Raw genomic sequence first — 18,290 nt, 5'->3', positions numbered from 1 at the left:
TGGGTGTGTATATTTTGTTCACACAGACATACACATTCCACTGCATCTATTATAAGAAAAGAACTCTGATTGAGACATACATTCATCTCTTTGTTTCATTAATTCAGTAACCACATATTTAAAATGTGTATCTTGAATGGGGTTGCCTTCTGTGTAAGACTTCAGTTCTTTCCCCCACTACTGCCATTGATTTTTTTAAATGTATCAGACCATAAGATATGGCATGCTGTTAGAACAATGAGTCATATACTAAAACACAGCAATAACCTGTGCCAGACCAAAACAGTCTGAACAGCCCTATCTCAGAAATGCCTCACCTGGGCCTCACAATGATCCCATCCTGAGCCCTGGCTTGATCCTTAATACCAGGGGCACCACTGAGGGAGGGCAGGGGTCAGGGCCCCCCAATATTTACAAGAAGGGGGGCACACCCCTAAAAATTCTGCAACGATCCTCAAAAGCATATGCCAGGACGAAGATGCTTGGCCCTGCTGTATCCTTTTGAGGATCACCAAGGACACAGCAGAGTGAAGTTTCTTCGTCATGGTACATCCCTTTGATGATCCCAAGAGTGCCTCCACTGAAGGCGCGCTGGCAATCTCTGCTGAGAACGCAAGGGGTGAAGCATATTTGCCCTGTGTATCCCTTTCACAAGGTAAGGCGGCTTAGGGATTTTTTAAAAAAAAGTTGTTCAGAGGTCGAGGGCTAATTCTGTTTCCGATGATAAAAACCCATCTGTTTCCACCGAAAAACCTTTCAGGTGATCGTTTGCAACAGTTTGGCAGCATTTTTGAGTGAATTGCAGAATTTCAGATTTTTGCTGAAATTGTGACCGCGCGGCTTAGGGTTTTTTCAAAAAAAGTTGTTCAGAGGTCGAGGGCTAATTCTGTTTCTGATGATAAAAACCCATCTGTTTCCACCGAAAAACCTTTCAGGTGATCGTTTGCAACAGTTTGGCAGCATTTTTGAGTGAATTGCAGAAGGTCAGATTTTTGGTGAAATTGTGACCGCGCGGCTTAGGGATTTTTCAAAAAAAAAGTTGTTCAGAGGTCGAGGGCTAATTCTGTTTCTGATGATAAAAACCCATCTGTTTCCACCGAAAAACCTTTCAGGTGATCGTTTGCAAAAGTTTGGCAGCATTTTGGAGTGAATTGCAGAAGGTCAGATTTTTGCAGAAATTCTGACCGCGCGACTTAGGGATTTTTCAAAAAAAGGTTGTTCAGAGGTCGAAGTCTAATTTTGTTTCCGATGATAAAAACCCATCTGTTTCCACCGAAAAACCTTTCAGGTGATCGTTTGCAACAGTTTGGCAGCATTTTTGAGTGAATTGCAGATTGTCAGATTTTTGCAGAAATTGTGACCGCGCGGCTTAGGGATTTTTTTAAAAAAAGTTGTTCAGAGGTCGAGGGCTAATTCTGTTTCCGATGATAAAAACCCATCTGTTTCCACCGAAAAACCTTTCAGGTGATCGTTTGCAACAGTTTGGCAGCATTTTTGAGTGAATTGCAGAAGGTCAGATTTTTGGTGAAATTGTGACCGCGCGGCTTAGGGATTTTTTTAAAAAAAGTTGTTCAGAGGTCGAGGGCTAATTCTGTTTCCGATGATAAAAACCCATCTGTTTCCACCGAAAAACCTTTCAGGTGATCGTTTGCAACAGTTTGGCAGCATTTTTGAGTGAATTGCAGAATTTCAGATTTTTGCTGAAATTGTGACCGCGCGGCTTAGGGTTTTTTCAAAAAAAGTTGTTCAGAGGTCGAGGGCTAATTCTGTTTCTGATGATAAAAACCCATCTGTTTCCACCGAAAAACCTTTCAGGTGATCGTTTGCAACAGTTTGGCAGCATTTTTGAGTGAATTGCAGAAGGTCAGATTTTTGGTGAAATTGTGACCGCGCGGCTTAGGGTTTTTCAAAAAAAAGTTGTTCAGAGGTCGAGGGCTAATTCTCTTTCTGATGATAAAAACCCATCTGTTTCCACCGAAAAACCTTTCAGGTGATCGTTTGCAACAGTTTGGCAGCATTTTTGAGTGAATTGCAGAAGGTCAGATTTTTGGTGAAATTGTGACCGCGCGGCTTAGGGATTTTTCAAAAAAAAGTGGTTCAGAGGTCGAGGGCTAATTCTGTTTCTGATGATAAAAACCCATCTGTTTCCACCGAAAAACCTTTCAGGTGATCGTTTACAAAAGTTTGGCAGCATTTGGAGTGAATTGCAGAAGGTCAGATTTTTGCAGAAATTGTGACCGCGCGACTTAGGGATTTTTCAAAAAAAAGTTGTTCAGAGGTCGAGGTCTAATTTTGTTTCCGATGATAAAAACCCATCTGTTACCACCAAAAAACCTTTCAGGTGATCATTTGCAACAGTTTGGCAGGATTTTTGAGTGAATTGCAGAATGTCATATTTTTGCAGAAATTGTGACTGCGCGGCTTAGGGATTTTTCAAAAAAAGTTGTTCAGACATCGAGGGCTAATTCGGTTTCCGATGATAAAAAGCCATCTGTTTCCACCGAAAAACCTTTCAGGTGATCGTTTGCAACAGTTTGGCAGCATTTTTGAGTGAATTGCAGAATGTCAGATTTTTGCAGAAATTGTGACCGCGCGGCTTAGGAATTTTTCAAAAAAAGTTGTTCAGAGGTCGAGGGCTAATTCTGTTTCTGATGATAAAAACCCATCTGTTTCCACCGAAAAACCTTTCAGGTGATCGTTTGCAACAGTTTGGCAGCATTTTTGAGTGAATTGCAGAAGGTCAGATTTTTGCAGAAATTGTGACCGCGCGGCTTAGGGATTTTTCAAAAAAAAGTTGTTTAGAGGTCTAGGGCTAATTCTGTTTATGATGATAAAAACCCATCTGTTACCACCAAAACCTTTCAGGTGATCATTTGCAACAGTTTGGCAGGATTTTTGAGTGAATTGCAGAATGTCAGATTTTTGCAGAAATTGTGACCGCGCGCCTTAGGGATTTTGCAAAAAAATTTGTTCAGAGGTCGAGGGCTAATTCTGTTTCTGATGATAAAAACCCATCTGTTTCCACAGAAAAACCTTTCAGGTGATCGTTTGCAACAGTTTGGCAGCATTTTTGAGTGAATTGCAGAAGGTCAGATTTTTGCTGAAATTGTGACCGCGCGGCTTAGGGATTTTTTTAAAAAACGTTGTTCAGAGGTCGAGGGCTAATTCTGTTTCCGATGATAAAAACCCATCTGTTACCACAAAAAAACCTTTCAGGTGATCGTTTGCAACAGTTTGGCAGCATTTTTGAGTGAATTGCAGAATGTCAGATTTTTGCAGAAATTGTGTCCGCGCGGTTTAGGGATTTTTCAAAAAAAGTTGTTCAGACATCGAGGGCTAATTCGGTTTCCGATGATAAAAAGCCATCTGTTTCCACCGAAAAACCTTTCAGGTGATCGTTTGCAACAGTTTGGCAGCATTTTTGAGTGAATTGCAGAATGTCAGATTTTTGCAGAAATTGTGACAGCGCGACTTAGGGATTTTTCAAAAAAAGTTGTTCAGACATCGAGGGCTAATTCGGTTTCCGATCCTAAAAAGCCATCTGTTTCCACCAAAAAACCTTTCAGGTGATCGTTTGCAACTGTTTGGCAGCATTTTTGAGTGAATTGCAGAATGTCAGATTTTTGCAGAAATTGTGACCGCGCGGCTTAGGGATTTTTCAAAAAAAGTTGTTCAAAGGTCGAGGGCTAATTCTGTTTCTGCTGATAAAAACCCATCTGATCCCACCGAAAAACCTTTCAGGTGATCGTTTACAAAAGTTTGGCAGCATTTTTGAGTGAATTGCAGAAGGTCAGATTTTTGGTGAAATTGTGACCGCGCGGCTTAGGGCTTTTTCAAAAAAAGTTGTTCAGAGGTCGAGGGCTAATTCTGTTTCTGATGATAAAAACCCATCTGTTTCCACCGAAAAACCTTTCAGGTGATCGTTTGCAACAGTTTGGCAGCATTTTTGAGTGAATTGCAGAAGGTCAGATTTTTGGTGAAATTGTGACCGCGCGGCTTAGAGATTTTTCAAAAAAAAGTTGTTCAGAGGTCGAGGGCTAATTCTGTTTCTGATGATAAAAACCCATCTGATTCCACTGAAAAACCTTTCAGGTGATCGTTTGCAACAGTTTGGCAGCATATTTGAGTGAATTGAAGAAGGTCAGATTTTTGCTGAAATTGTGACCGCGCGGCTTAGGGATTTTTCAAAAAAAAGTTGTTCAGACATCGAGGGCTAATTCTGTTTCCGATGATAAAAAAACAAATCTGTTACCACCAAAAAACCTTTCAGGTGATCGTTTGCAACAGTTTGGCAGGATTTTTGAGTGAATTGCAGAATGTCAGATTTTTGCAGAAATTGTGACCGCGCGGCTAAGGGATTTTTCAAAAAAAGTTGTTCAGAGGTCGAGGGCTAATTCTGTTTCCGATGATAAAAAGCCATCTGTTTCCACCGAAAAACCTTTCAGGTGATCGTTTGCAACAGTTTGGCAGCATTTTTGAGTGAATTGCAGAATGTCAGATTTTTGCAGAAATTGTGACCGCGCGGCTTAGGGATTTTTCAAAAAAAGTTGTTCAGACATCGAGGGCTAATTCTGTTTCCGATGATAAAAACCCATCTGTTTCCACCGAAAAACCTTTCAGGTGATCGTTTGCAACAGTTTGGCAGCATTTTTGAGTGAATTGCAGAATGTCAGATTTTTGCTGAAATTGTGACCGCGCGGCTTAGGGTTTTTTCAAAAAAAAGTGGTCCGAGGTCGAGGGCTAATTCTGTTTCTGATGATAAAAACCCATCTGTTTCCACCGAAAAACCTTTCAGGTGATCGTTTGCAACAGTTTGGCAGCATTTTTGAGTGAATTGCAGAAGGTAGCCGTGTTGGTCTGCCATAGTCAAAATAAAAAAATTCCTTCCAGTAGCACCTTAAAGACCAACTAAGTTAGTTCTTGGTATGAGCTTTCGTGTGCATGCACACTTCTTCAGATACACTGGAATTTTTTTATTTTGACAAGGTAAGGCAGTTGGCGGTGGGTGAGGGATGGTGGGCCAAGTCAGCCTGGCTAAGCTGGGGGGGGGGCGGGAATCACATGTGTGACATCATGCACGCACAATGGCCGCTCCCCAAATGTTGGGCACAAGTCAGTGCACCTGCTCAATACCCTCCAAGCCTCAGAATCAAGGGCAGAAGCAGGCCAGACAGGAACCCAAAAGTGACAAGGAGAGCATCTGCTTGGCCACCAGAGAGTTCTATCAGAAGGGGCTGACTTGGGAGGAAGGGTCTATCCAGGAGGAGAGAAAAGACCCAGCTGCAACTCAATAATGCTCTATCTCAGGCATCCCCAAACTTGAGTCTGCAGCTGTTTTGGGACTACAACTCCCACCATCCACCAATGGTCAGGGATGATGGGAGCTATAGTCCCAAAACAGCTAGAGGGCTGAGTTTGGGGATGCCTGCTCTATCTTGTTTTGGACTACAGTTCCCATCATCCCTGACCACTTGGTTCTGCTAGCTAGGGATTTGTAGTCCAAAAACAGCTGGAGACACAAAGTTTGGGAAACCCTGGTATAGATCAGCATCCACACCTGCGTTATAGACACCAATGAAACTGGCTTATCAGTTCTTCCTATCAACTTCCCACCCACCTTCCAGTTTTTCCACTTTTTCTGGGTAAAACATTTCTATTACCATGCCTTTAAAAAATAACTAAAGGATAGGGCAGGGTTTTTTTTTATTATTCTTAAAAATCTGTTTGGACCATTAAGCTCCAACAGTGCAGTTTTATACATGTTACCACAAAAGGCCTATTGTTTCCTATGGGGCTTACTCCCAAGTAAGCATGGGTGTATGACTGAAGCCTAAATCCAGTGCTTTCTTGTAAATCTCTACTTGCAGGCAAACAACATTGTGTTTGACTCCCCATTGCAGTGTCCAGCTCTGATTCAGGTTCCACATGAACAGCACAATTTCCTGTTCTATTTAGTCATTTCTAAATCTAAGTGCAAACACTTTGGGCTTTCCAAACATTTTACCTTGTGTTACTTGCGTGTTCAGCCAAGCTGGGAGATCCAGGTGGCCACAAACTTCACTCTGTGTCACTGCAAGCCATGCTGTTTTTGTTGTTGGAGGTGTGATGGACCTCTCTGTCCCTATGTGTGTTTTATGCTATATCTAAGCAGCAGCAGCAGGTGTTATAGAAAGCACCATATGTTCCTTGAACATTTCAGGAAAAACCCATGATGGACACATTTCACTGAGCTTTACATAATTGTAAGAACATTACTAGACTCTCCATGGTAGGTACAAGGACCTGGTTGTTTTGCTTTTCTTTATTCATATCCAGCTAATTAAGGACGTTTGAACATTGTCTTGCCTTTTATGAATCCATCTGTTAACTAAGTAGATACTCCAGCATCCCAATATAGGGAGTATTCTGAACACATTTCATCATTATAGTTACCACCCATTTAGACACAAATCATTTTTCATTTCAGAAATCTTTTTAGGAACAAGTGTGACAAGATTGCTAGACAGAATGCATTTGTGTACCAAAAATAGCATGTTAAGTCAGGTGGGAGAGGTCACATGCATGCATTTTTGCTGTGCCTATGGAGCCAATAGGGATTAAGTTTTTATTAGCAGATGCGCATTCCAAGCATCTTGTTTGGGAACTTGTTGCTGGCAATGCAAATCTTCTCCAAGCTGCGGTAGTGAAGAGGCAATGGGAGGGAGGTTGGCACAATGTCCCATCCAAGAGGGAGACATCCCTTTCTTACAAAATGTAGAATAGGAAGTTACTAGTGATAACTAGCTGACATTATAGTGGTCCAACCAGTCTAGAAGCCTATTAATTCTACTCTTACAAGTGGCATCCATAAAGCATTAGGTTGATCCATTAATAATCCTAGAGTTGAAAGAGATGATCCTCTGAGCACTTTTTGAGGGTTCAAACATACTAAACATCCATTGGCATTCAGTTTATTTTAACAAAGAAAGACTAGAAATTAGAAGATGTAGTTTAAAATAGATTGCTTTGGCCATATTGTTACCATACTGATACTAAATAATAAGAAACACAAATTAAATATTTAATTGTTGCTGCTTCCCTTGAGGAAGGAGGATCCATGTTCCTCTAAGTTACAGGCTGTTTGGGTAGCTAATAAAAGCATTATTTTCCTAATGAATTAGATCTATCCTCAGCTTCACACATTTTCACTTGAGAAAGACAATAATATATCAAAATATATTTGGTGTAAAACTTTTAATCAGAACATTTGCAATGCTTTTACAACAACACAGTAATGGCTGCTGTAGGGGAGAGAATATAATACTGTACAACTATTTGTGTGAAAGTTTAATGCAAGCAAGAGTTTTCCTCTAGGAGCAGATTTTGACCTTGCAGTTCAACAACTGAAATTGTAATTCTTTGCTTGCTGCTGCTCTGAAAAGCAAAGGATACTTCATGTCTCCTGCCTCAAGACCCAATTGCTGCTGTTCTTTGTAACCATCAATCTTCATTTGGCTTGCTTTGCAAAGAAATTAACCTTCCTGTAGTGTTGCCTTCCCCCTCCCCCCCCCCACTTATTTTATCGAAGTGTAACATAAGTCTTGAATAGCCATATATGCTTCATGAACATTCCGTGTTACTGTTTAAAAAGATATAGTGGCAATGTAAGCACTGAATCAGCATTGAGATTCACATGATCAATTTATTTTCTTGTCAAATAAAGCTCTTTAATGGTTTGCATTTTGTACGGTTGGCTGTTTCAATAAAATCTATTTAATTAACTATCAAGATCTGACGGAACACACTTAGGCACTGTCATTCATTTCAAATGAACAATAATTTCCATCAAAGACAACATGCCAACCATTTTAATGAGATATTTCAACCTTAGCAGGGTTTCATGTTAATGATCAAAAATAAATATCTCAGGGATTCTTTTTTTATCAAACTATCATTACTAACCACTTCTCATTAATATTGTGATAGACTGTCACTGCTTATTCGCCAATTGCTCCATGCTTAGAACAAATCCTAAAGTGATTATGCAAATCACAGGTAAATGTGGGGGGGTGGCCAGCAACATTAGTCTTAATTCATCATTCAATACCTGATACCATTATTGCTTTATTCCCAAAGAAGAAACATATAAAGTCCATAGCTCAGGAGTAATCACATACTTTCCAGTCATGAAGTCTTGGCATCCCCTGTTAAAGGACTCCACATAGACCTTGGAAAGTCATTGTCAGCCAAACTAGGTACCACCAGGTAAGATGGACCAATCAGGTGCCTCAGGAAAAGGCAGGTTCATGGGAGATGTGACTTTCAAAAGCAAATGATTTATATGGGGTAAAAATTAATCAACTCACCCACCTTCAGATTTTTTTTTTTAATATTACAGGTTTCTGGAAGGAAATCTGGAAGAAAGTTAAGTATCAGCTAAATCTAACAGAGTGCAGACAGAGTGATTAAAACTGATTGTGGCTTCCTCTCAGATTTTAAATTCAAAGCATGGGAAATGGTCAGAGGGAGAATGAAAGCAAAGAAGCACACAAGAGGATTGTGCTTCAGAAGCCTTCATAATAAAATATAGTAATTAGTTTGAAGAAAATCCCATAAATTTACAGGAATTCAAATTGCAGAAGGATAGAACAAATTATTTTACACAGAGTAATAAGCAAGCCATTACAAGGCCCTGCCCACATTCCTTCCTGATTACAAAGTTCACGTCCCATTTCATAAAAACACTCTACTTTAACAAAAAAACCCACCTCAGAAATTAAAACTTGTTCCTTCCACTTTACAATAGCTAGGGAGCTCACAGTCAACTAGACCTGTTAGCAGAGGACCTCATGAATGGTGACATGAATGCATACACTTGAGGGCAATTAGCTATCATGCATATTTTTGCTTAAAGTATGGAGATCTTTGTCTGAAGAACGGTGTTTTAAACCAGAGCTTTCCAAACTGTGTGTCACAACACATTAGTGTGTCGGCTGCAGTCCTCTTGGGACTGGAAAGAGGTTGGTTTAACTTCCAGTTTACTAGTAAAACTGAATTACTGTTGCAAAATGATGCGTGCCTAAAAAGCGTGTCACCAACATGAACAGTTTGGAAAGCTCTGTTTTTAGCAATGAGCCATTCTTCATAATCTCTTTGAAAACATTGAAGTCAGCTGAATATAGCAATAAATATCAATAAAAATAAATTGTTGTTGTTTTGTAATTGTTTACAAATATACATGCAATGTTTCTTGCCACCAACCCATGCTACAAAATACAGATAGAGACATTTGGAGGACTATATTTGGCACTTGGGTCTGAGGTTACACAATTTCCATTGAAAAATCACAAGTTGCCCAGAACGATATGGGGTATGCATCTGCCATGCACAGTGCATTAAATAGGTTAGCCTCCCTAAAAAGCAGGCTGATAGATATTTAACCAAAATGCTGGGAGGTGAGGCAAGTGTTCCTGTCCCAACATGCCATCCACCACTAGCTCTGTAATGCCATTTGTGCCTGCAACAGGTCCACTTCAGGATATGAATTCAGATGGGAAGGAAAATGGACTACAGATTCTTAGGAATTCATCTAGGCGATTAGTGTACAGTGGTACCTCAGGTTAAGTACTTAATTCGTTCCGGAGGTCCGTTCTTAACCTGAAACTGTTCTTAACCTGAAGCACCACTTTAGCTAATGGGGCCTCCCGCTGCCGCTGCGCCGCCAGAGCACGATTTCTGTTCTCATCCTGAAGCAAAGTTCTTAACCCGAGGTACTATTTCTGGGTTAGCGGAGTCTGTAACCTGAAGCGTATGTAACCCGAGGTACCACTGTATATTATCAGCAAAGAAGATGGTTTCATTTTCTTCCTCTCCTATCTGTGCTTTTTCGTGCGGACCAACAATGGAGGAAATAAAACGCAAGAGCTTAGATAAGAAACTAATCATATCTGAACAAGTACAGGAACTGTAAGAGAACGGAAAGGAAAGGTCATAGTACAGATCAATTACACAGTCACTGATTGAATAAAAGACAGTAATTCAGTTGGAAAAGCCTTTCTTCATTCTTGTGGTTTATGAAGAGCCGTAGAGGCCTGCAATTGAATTGAAACCGCCTAGAGTTCCCTTTGGGGCTACCAAATGATACTGTTAATCACTGTTACTGTTAGTACAAAAACTGTAGCCAGATATAAAACAAATAATGAAAAGACTCCGCCGCACCTTGGGCATTGGATACCTGAAGGAACTGGGGAGGCGTATAGTATTGTATTGCATACCAAAGCCATATTTCAGACAATTGGACTCTACCAGTGCTTGATAATAGTGTCTCCCCTCTCTACCTACCCTCTATTTACATAGTGCTTGTCTCTGTGGAACCTCGTTGTGAGGCTGTAAAGCAGCAGCAGGGCTCTCGGGACAGTAATCCAATCTCAATAACTAATCTCTTAATCTAGTTTGAAATACTGATTCAGTGCCGGCCACCTTGGGTTGAGCTTTCTATTATATTATAATATCAGCAAAGCTGCTCCCTTGGAAGACAGATGTAACCCTTTCAGCACTAACTCTTCATCTCTGGGAAAAACGTCAACAGGACGACTTCGGCCTTCAATCCCTCACCCACTATCCCAGCCCACCCATCAAGAAAAGAGGAAGACTGCAGTCTTACACCTACCTAGCTGAGAGTCACTCATTTAACTCAATGGGAATTGCTTCTGAATAGACAAGCGCCTGTGTTCTAAACAGGGAAGCCCTATACATGTCTACTCAGAGGTAAACCCCACTGAGCTTACTGGGACTTCCTTCCAGGTAAGCATCTATGGAGTTTCAACCGTCAAGTCCCAAAGGTGCTGTTTATTTGTTTGCTTGCTTGCCTGCTTACTTGCTTTGGCATATTTATAATCAAAATTCTCAAGGTGACTCACTTGAAACACAATAAAACAGGCAATGGTGTACTTGTTACCAGAGCAGGACAAAGGTGTATACACTATATAAAGGTATATATAGTTCTCCAATGTTTCAAGAAGTGCCATTCTGCCACTGACTTCCTGACCTGGAATTGACTATTGAAACAAATGGATCCCTCACAGGCCAGGGCTACCTCACTGGGCTGGCTTTTGATGTCTGTCATAGCTCCAGCTCTGGTTGCAGAAGCAGGAGGCACTGGAGGAGCAATGAAGCCTCTCTCACACGCCTCCAAAGTTGGAAATGTAAATGTGTTGCATTTTATTGTGACAAATGCAATGCATTTCAAGTGCTTCTCTTCTACAGCAGAACAAAAATAATTTCCATCTCTACATATCATCATAAGGAACTCACAGTAATTGTCATTTGCATTTGACACTTTTCAAAGAACTAGTTTTCTTTATTGTCCCTTTTATAATATAGTCAACCCTGTCATTTGGCTCATCCACAGGGGGAGGGAATTGCTTCACAGATCTTATCGCTATACAACACTGTGCAGCACAGCACTTATGCTCACACTACTATGTGTCTCTTACCCCTTTGAGTGTCACCCCATGGATTTCACCAAAGGAGTCACCAGCTCATTCAGAGCCTGGTATTTCAGAATATCCATTTTTATTTTTATTTTAAATGCTGATGCACAGACAAACTTGTTGAAGCAAATGCCATCATATTAGTAATGTAGCAAGAGAAAAATGTTGGTATTACTGAAGTAGAAGGGGGGGGGGGAATATGCTTGGAATTCTTATTTAACACAACTGCCATGAAGCAGAAAAACTATTAAGCAGTTAATGAAAAAAGACAGAGGCTATTACATTAGTAATGTATAATGGGGCAGATGGGGTAGAATCATCATTATTAACTACAACCTCAAAGCCAGCCCTTCTATGAGATGGGCTGCTCAGCTGCTACCCATCTGGCTGTTGAAAGTCTCTTCAGAGCATCTTGCTCTAAGGAAAGGGTTCCTTCTGCAGAGTGAGGCATTCTGGGTGAAGTGGTCCAGGAGAGCACCTGCACTGCTACCATTTTCCCACAGCTTCTGGAAATTATTTTTTAAAAAAATAAATTAAATTTTGGTATTAGGTAACTTTACTCTTTTAACTAAATCTAAAATAAAAATTATAGCTGATGCAGAAATGTGCTAGCACAGGCATTCTCCCAGGTGGCCTCTCCCAGAATACCTTACTCATCTGAAGGATCTTTGAGGTGCAGAGGAGGGGCAATGAGGACAGACTAACAGAGCTGCCTCTGCATTACAAGCAGCAAAAGTATTTAAATGTAAGCAGTGAAAGGAAGGAGGAAGGGAAGCGGCAGGGTTGCCTCAGAGGTGCCATGTCTTACTCCAATCTAGTATATTCTTAAATAAATAAACAAAAATGATTTTAAAAACCAGTTTCAAACCATATTAAAATATGGTTAAAATCAACACCAGCTATAAAAAAAAATACACGCATCCTCTCTAAGGTCTGGCTAGGCTTGTCTAAACAAAAAATGTTTTTAAAAGGCATCAAACAAAATACAGTGCAGGTGCCTGTCTGATGTCAACAGGAAGGGAGTTCCAAAGCACAGGTGCTGCCACACCAAAATATCAGTTTATTGCAAGTGCAGAATGGGTATAATATTAGCACCTGTAAGAGCAGGCATTGGCAAACTCGGCCCTCCAGATGTTTTGGGGCTACAACTCCCATCATCCCTAGGACCAGTGGTCAGGGATGATGGGAGTTGTAGTCCCAAAACATCTGGAGGGCCAAGTTTGCCTATGCCTGTGTAAGAGAGCCACTTCCACAGATCAAAGCAGTTGAGTGAGCCATCCTGCAAGTAAACTGGTCCCAAGCTATTAAGGGCTTTATATACTAATAGAAACACATTGAACTTGGCCCTGTAGCAAATGGGCAAATAGTGCAGCTCTCTGAGCAGAGATGTTACATGCAGACACATCTTGACCTATTTACTGCCACAAAGCAAAACACTAAGTAATAGGAAGGTGCCTATGAACTGAACCACACTACTTAAGATTGCTGCTTCTGCTTCTTTCTTTTAGATATAAAACATTTCATTTACTAAACATTAAGTTTCAGGCAATAATGCTTGGAGTTCTCATCATTTTTGACAGTACTTAATACATCTTGGTTTTCACTGAACTATGAAATATCATTGCCAAATAGAAATCATATTCATGACACTGCTTGGGGGAGGGGCATTATATAATATAATTTGTACCTCAGGTTTGCGAGATGAATATTTGTCACTGAAGGTTTTTTCCACCCTGTAGTTATCAATTTAATTAGCTTTTTCTCTGTTCTTACAAATGATTTTTAGCCATCCTCAGGTATTCTTTCTCCCCACCAACAAATGTTCCTGTTAGGATTGATGAGAAATCAATACCTTTCGCAAGTGTTCACTGAAAGAATGCAGTTGTCTCCAATAGCTGCAAATGAGAGGGGATTTAAGCTACGAGCATTTGCCATTCAAGCATGAAAACAGCACTGGTGCTCCTGCTGCTAAGCAGCATGGTCCCTAATGGGAGAGCATATCTCATTGCAGGCCCACACCAGTATTATTTACCCTGGGGGGAAACCATGAATAGCATAACGCATGGCAAAGGCAATGCACAGAACCTCTTAGAATAAACCCCAGCATGGAAAGACAAAATGATTACAGTCACATTGCCTCAACAATTAGCTGAGTCTAAAAGATGACTTTATTTTTTCCCCTTGATTCAGGAAATTGTGCTTCACAAAAGTTCCCTAATAGCAAATCTTGAATCTGAGAATTAATCTTATACACGCCCTCTGCTCCTGTTCCATTCTTTTGAAGCCCCTGGAAACTAATACTACAGTCAATGGACTAAATGGGGGGTATGGAGTACTCTTTCTTTCCTCCTCTTCTCTATGCTAATGAAATATTAACAGTTGTCCTTCCCCTGACAGGCACAATCTTACACTACAGTGCAGCTTGTCCAAATAGCCTTGGGACATATGACCTCAGTCCAGTTCTCCGTGCTTGCTCAGCTGTGGGCTCCCTTCTATATATCTATTGCTATCCAACGAGATGTCAAGTCAAATGGCTGCTGATATAGTTAACCACTCGTTTTGGAAAGAAGAAAGAGAAATATTCAAGATGTTACCGCACGAAGTCTGTCTGTCTTGGTGTCAGTACTCTAGGCAAGTCTTTCCCAATCTTGAGTCCCCAGATGCTGTTGTACTGCAATTCCCATCTTTCCTGACCATTGGGTTGTGCTGGCTGGGGCTGATGGGAGTTGTAGTACAAAAATGTCTGGGGACCACGGTTGGGAAAAGCTGCTCTAGAAGAAGAGTTTGGATTTGATATCCCGCTTTATCACTACCCGAAGGAGTCTCAAAGCGGCTAACATTCTCCTTTCCCTTCCTCCCCCACAACAAACACTCTGTGAGGTGAGTGAGGCTGAGAGACTTCAGAGAAGTGTGACTGGCCCAAGGTCACCCAGCAGCTGCAGGTGGAGGAGTGGGGAATCGAACCCGGTTCCCCAGATTACGAGACTACCGCTCTTAACCACTACACCACACTGGCTCTCATAGGCTTTTCCCAACACTCTCACAGGTCCTCATAGGCAGAGTCATAACATATTTAATGGGCAATATTTGCTTAGCACCTAACCTTCATTCCTTGCTGTTTAGACAGGATTTATTCATCAGGAACATAAAAGTGCAAACTTGAGAATGGCTTGCATCTTATTCCAAGTATACATAGAAGTCCAAAAACAAGCTCTGTTTCAAAAAATAGACAGAGCGCTATATTTTTAGAAAATGAAAAGCAATCTTCTGCATGTCTCTGAAAGAAAAGTGAACTAACATGGTAACATTTGAGTCACTGCTGCTGCCATGTATACAAAGGAATTTACAACATTGCAAGTGGGAATGACTACAAGTAGGTAATATGTTACACTCTTTATATGGCTTCATAAATTAAATTCTTCACAAACTATACCCTGGACCAACTCTGGAACTTTACCTACTATAAGAGGAATTTATGGGGTTGCATTAGCCGTATTATCAGAAATCCAACAATATCACAAACTATTTACAATTGAAAAGTAAACTTGAGAAAGAAAATTATCAGTATCTTTGGCATTCTCCTTAGCAAAGTCATTAATTGACCAGCATAAGCTCAAATTCTTGCATGAAAAAATGCATAGTGAGAATCAGCTTATTTTTCTACACTGTGAGTTGTCCCTAAAATCTACCCTGTAACTGTAACAAACTGTAACATACCAAAACAACCCATATTTTGCACCACAAAGCTTTGCTCTGGTGTTTGAGTGGCGAACTCAGGCAGGTTGTTGACTATTCTACTATTTGGAACTTGCTGAGGAGGACATTGTGACTAGCTTCCCCACCCACCCTCATCCACACACTATTTATTACATTCATATTCCAACTTTCTTCAGTAGGAGGAATTAGGATAACTAAGCAGTCACACATCCATCAGCAGGATGGAAATATGATTACAATAGCATGCCACACATTCTGAAGAAACCATGTGCCCACCATCAATCCAGTAGTCCAATTCTACCTGGCATTATTTACTTACACCTGTATGTGCAGATATATTGTTTTAAAATCCACAGCTTAGGTTCAAGCCATAACTGAAGTTCAAGCTAGAAGATTATTAGTGGGCAGTTCATACTATTCTGCAGGAAAGCATTCTAACTAGGACCAGGTTCATAGTTTGGGGGTACTTATTGATCCATCCATTAATCAGGCCTAAATCAGATGCAATGCCATCAAGTGAGGACAGGAGGCCAGCTCAGGATTCATAGACCCTGGCCCAGCTTAACCCTAAACCCAGACTGCTCTGTTTTGATGCTTTCACCTATGCATGCTTTCAGCAGGTGGACTAGGCAGCTCGGCACCTGAAGAGACCTGCAGAGCTGTTCTCGTCCTCTTGCATATCCTCTAAATGTGTTCTTAGGGCTCCTCCCAACCTCCAGAGCAGATTTGGGGAGGGGAGAAAAGCCCATTGCACTACTGCTAATATTTGCACTAGGGTAACTATTTAATTGCATACCACCAAAAGTCCCATCTTCAGGTGGTAGAAAACCCTGCTTCTGAACAGCTAGACTGTATGTTCTCTAAGACAGACACACACACAAAACTAAGGACACCATGTTGGTCCTTAAGAAAAAAGCCAAAATGGAGTCAGACAATTATTAGGACAAACTAAAATATATATAGGGACGCGGGTGGCGCTGTGGGTAAAACCTCAGCGCCTAGGACTTGCCGATCGCATGGTCAGCGGTTCGAATCCCCGCGGCAGGGTGAGCTCCTGTCGTTTAGTCCCAGCTCCTGCCCACCTAGCAGTTCGAAAGCACCCTTAAGTGCAAGTAGATAAATAGGTATCGCTTTATAGCGGGAAGGTAAACGGCGTATCCGTGTGCTGCTCTGGTGCCGGTTCACCAGAGCAGCTTCATCACACTGGTCACGTGACCCGGAAGTGTCTGTGGACAGCGCTGGCTCCCGGCCTCTAGAGTGAGATGAGCGCACAACCCTAGAGTCTGTCAAGACTGGCCCGTACGGGCAGGGGTACCTTCTTAAATATATATATAAAAGAGTGAACAAGCTTTCAAGTTCTCCAGAACTCTTCATCAGACTGGATGTTAAACAAAGTGTGTTGCAGGGGGTGGGAGAGTGAGAGATTTTGATAACTGTATTGCTTCTGGTCTCCTGACCTGAATAAAAGAGCATACACCCACACAGTTCCCTTAAGGGCACAATATTCTAAAGGTCTCTGAACAAATTTAACATGCATTAACTATCCTATTACCTTTCTATTTAGGGAACTTAATTCAAAGCATAGCAAATGTTAATGTGTTCAATTACATATGCAATCGTATTAAACAGAGAGCTAGTTCCAACATTTCAGCTGCTTCAGGCATCAATATACATTAATTGGCTATTGAGTAGGACTGTTTCTGCCATTATATCTTATCCAGATATCTATGTGAATAACAAAAAAATATTTCAGCACTCGTGATAAGTTAGCTGCTTCACCATTCTTCAAAGGAGCAGGATTGCTTTTAATTGCAAATGCTCTTGATGAATGTTTAGACTATTATACCTTATGGTTGCCCAAATAAGAGTTGCTTCAATTAGCAAAGCTGATTAACCTGGATACTTCAGTTATGGTTATCTGCTTACAATAACTTAGAATATTGTAAATGTTACAGTGGGGGTTGGGAAGCCGTGGCCCTCCAGATGGACTCCACTTCCCATCAACCCAATCAGCATGGGCAGAGATAGCCAGGAATGATAGGAGTTGTAGTCCAACAACATCTGGGTGGAGAATGCACTTCAGGAATGCTACTTTTGGTGGGATCTCTATGGCAGTCCTAACAATGGGCTATGACGCTTAGAGACCATGATTAGAAGGAAGACCGCGAGGTAGTGGCGGTCCATTTCTTTCTAAGAGCAGCCACTGTTATTGAAAAGGAACTGAGTGAGATGCAAATAAATCATTTTGATCTAGAAAACCATCTCTTGTGGCACTGAAGGCCAGCTAGGGGTCCTTGGGACTTCACTGGCGAGGAAAATCAATGTCTCCTTCAGAAAATTATATTTGTATGGGATGATCTCCCATTTATCAATACCATTCTAAGCATCCCTTTGTTGATCTAGATCAGGCATGGCCAAACTTGGCCCTCCAGCTGTTTTGGGACTACAATTTCCATCATCCCTGACCACTGATCCTGTTAGTTAGGGATGATGGGAGTTGTAGTCCCAAAACAGCTGGAGGGCCAAGTTTGGCCATGCCTGATCTAGAGTTACCCAGATAATTACAGACAGTGTTGATTTAACCCAATATATGAGAAACAACATTTGTTCAAGTGCCAGTTGCTACCCAGAAGTAATTTAAGGCATGAATTGTGGACTAGGCTGAGAATTGTGTTGGAAAAGAAGCACAGCTGGAAAATGGAGATGAAAACCATTTCATTGGCCATTGGGTCTGGCAGGGTAGAAGTCATAGAGACCAAGACTCACCAAAGATATATTGCACACATTCACATGACCGGTCTCCCATATGGTATCCAACAATACGATACAAGATGGGCCAATATTCAGGCTTGAGAACATATCCAACATTAAAAGCAGATTGCTCTCTGTCATAGTACTTCACATTTGAATATTTAGCAAGCTCCCATCTTGGGCTTCAGCACATTTCTATGTTTTATAAACAGTTCAACAAACAAGAAGCCAGATAACATCACCTGAAAGCACTAGTTTCCTGGAGCGGGGAATCATTACCAAAAGGGAATTATAGACTACATTCAGGAAACAAACTGAAATTGCTGTCCCTTATCAGCATAGCATCTCACG

General features: G+C 41.1%; 1 long non-coding RNA gene and 1 pseudogene across 4 annotated transcripts in view; one reads left to right on the top strand and one right to left on the bottom strand.

Moving 5' to 3' along the window:
* Positions 1-18,290, bottom strand: part of LOC308589033 — a 566,573-nt gene that overhangs the window by 416,717 nt on the left and 131,566 nt on the right. The gene's annotated exons all lie outside the window — the stretch shown is intronic.
* The window catches only part of LOC308588522, a 48,778-nt pseudogene continuing 31,031 nt past the window's right edge, over positions 544-18,290 (top strand). The window contains exon 1 of the transcript in view: positions 544-655. The product of the transcript in view is annotated as an uncharacterized misc_RNA (transcript). The remainder of the gene's footprint in view (positions 656-18,290) is intronic.

This window comes from Podarcis bocagei (assembly GCF_964188305.1).
Source record: "Podarcis bocagei genome assembly, chromosome: 6".
Taxonomy (NCBI): domain Eukaryota; kingdom Metazoa; phylum Chordata; class Lepidosauria; order Squamata; family Lacertidae; genus Podarcis; species Podarcis bocagei.
The sequence above is the reverse complement of the archived record's forward strand: the minus strand, read 5'-3'. Positions and strand labels throughout refer to the sequence as shown.